Here is a 2500-nt window from a genome sequence, read left to right as displayed (position 1 = left end):
ATCAGCGTTGCCTCAAACAGTCGACCAAGCACTGGGTGTTAAACGCCAACCTTGAGTAACACTAATATGAGTTATTGACAGCATTTGTTTTATGAAAAATTCACGTAAAACTTGATTTAGCAATATGTGTAAAATTAAATATTAGAATGCACAATGTATATAATTCAAATTCTTACTAAAAGGAATTTGAGGTAATGGCGTATAAGTAATGGCCATCATCAATAATGATAATTGATTGTAAATCAGATATATACACATACAGAAACATACACACATATGCATGTATAAATACAAATATACATATATAAACACACACACACACACACACACACACACACACACACACATACACATACACACATACACACACACACACACAATACACATACACACATACACACACACACACACACACACACACACACACACACACACACACACACACACACACACACACACACACACATATATATATATATATATATATATATATATATATATATATATATATACATACATACACACACACACACACACACACTTACCAAGCCACGGGATGATGTGGTAGGGTGGCCAGTTCCTTTCCGCCCCGACTTTGACCCCAGAATGCTGACGTCAGCATACCAGCGCTCATTCACAGCTGAGTCGACTGACAGGGGCAGCCGGGCGCGAACCCAGGACCACGCGATTGCAAAGCCGCTCTCTCTCTCTCTCTCTCTCTCTCTCTCTCTCTCTCTCTCTCTCTCTCTCTCTCTCTCTCTCTCTCTCTCTCTCTCTCTCTCTCTCTCTCTCTCTCTCTCTCTCTCTCTCTCTCTCTCTCTCTCTCTCTCTCTCTCTCTCTCTCTCTCTCTCTCTCTCTCTCTCTCTCTCGCTCTCTCTCTAAGCACACGATATTAACCCATACTGCCATAATAGCACCGATATCCATTTGGTGTCCCAGTGCTAATAATGTCTTTTACTGGTTAATTGTATGCCTAATTGTGTTCACTTTGCTATAGCTTGGCTTGCGTGTGTGTTAAATGGGATTCAGCATTCATCTGTGGACAATCAGAATCTAAACATACCACCATATATTTTTTGACTCAGAAAGTCTATTTATTCGCAGTTATACCATTATATGTATTTCAACTTTTTCTTCAGTTGCTCAGGAAAACTGTACACTTTGTATTTATAATCGCTAATAAGCAAACGAAACGAAGCTTTTATATTTGGAATTAGGAAGGCAAAGCAAACAAAGCTTTGTGTGTATGTATGCTGTACACACACATACACACATACACACACACACACACACACATACACACACACACACACATATATATATATATATATATATATATATATATATATATATATGTATATATATATATGTACAAGCAAGTACGTTATTGAAGTACGCTTAAATTGTGCGAATTTAAACACCTGTTTTAAGATATACGCAGCATTATCTCACGCAGTCACATATATTTGCCAATAATCAGTTTCTGATAGCCATGGATATTGAAAAAGAAAACCAGTTCCAAAGTCCTAAAAAAAAAACGCTATTTGCAGTATATCACAAACCACAAAGATGGAGAAAGCACATCTAGAGACGGGAATTGCACAGACGGAACGGCAAGCAGCGAGAAGGGAGTCGCCGGTACCTCCGCGTCGTTCGCGAGGCTGACCAGCACCATCGGCCGCGTCCCCAACCACACCCGCAGGGGGAGCTTGCCCACGATGGCCATGCCTCCGCAGATGCGTTGGAAAACCTCTGCAAATATTTATACGTGTACACACACACACACGCACACACACACACACACACACACGCACACACACACACACACACACACGCACACACACACACACACACATACACACACAAGCACACATACACATAAATAGATATATTACGAATATCATCGTATATATCTTAGAAGAAAATATTGAAATCACTGATCCAGATCAGTGAACTCGCCGACATTTCTCAAAATAGTCTTTCATAATTACCTCGTTTTTCAGGAAGACGTTACTCTATGTAATTTGATTCCTTCGCAGGTAATCATTCTCAATAGCATTTTCACCGCCGTTCCCACATCTGCTTCAACGCTTCGAAGAGCATAAACAGCAAAAGCAATATATCACAGCTGCCTTTCTTGGATCTCCTCCTTTCTTTGCGAGAGAGAAACAGGAATCCCAAAAGCAACCTCCATACGCTAACAATAATGGAATTACAGAAACAGGAAAATGGAAATCGTAAAAACAAAAACAACTTCGGTAAAATTGTGCAAAAAAGCATTAACAACGATAGAGTGATATTACCACGAGCACATTAACTCGCCATCAAACAGCCAAATGAAAAGGCAAAGAGACAGAAAGAGAAAGGAACTTCGAACGATCGCCCTCGCCATCCCCTTCACAATGCCATCCCTTGAAGCAAACCCGAAAGCTGTTTTCCACAAATTGAGTACTTTTATTTGCATCACTTTACCTCAGCTGCTTTTGCTGCGGATAAGAG

The 2500-nt window shown here is 40.2% G+C and overlaps 1 protein-coding gene across 1 annotated transcript in view; it reads right to left on the bottom strand.

The window, feature by feature from the left end:
- Positions 1 to 2500, bottom strand: part of LOC113823152 (uncharacterized) — a 35283-nt gene that overhangs the window by 27351 nt on the left and 5432 nt on the right. The window lies entirely within an intron of this gene.

The sequence above is a fragment of the Penaeus vannamei genome, chromosome 10 (assembly GCF_042767895.1).
Source record: "Penaeus vannamei isolate JL-2024 chromosome 10, ASM4276789v1, whole genome shotgun sequence".
NCBI lineage: Eukaryota > Metazoa > Arthropoda > Malacostraca > Decapoda > Penaeidae > Penaeus > Penaeus vannamei.
The sequence above is the reverse complement of the archived record's forward strand: the minus strand, read 5'-3'. Positions and strand labels throughout refer to the sequence as shown.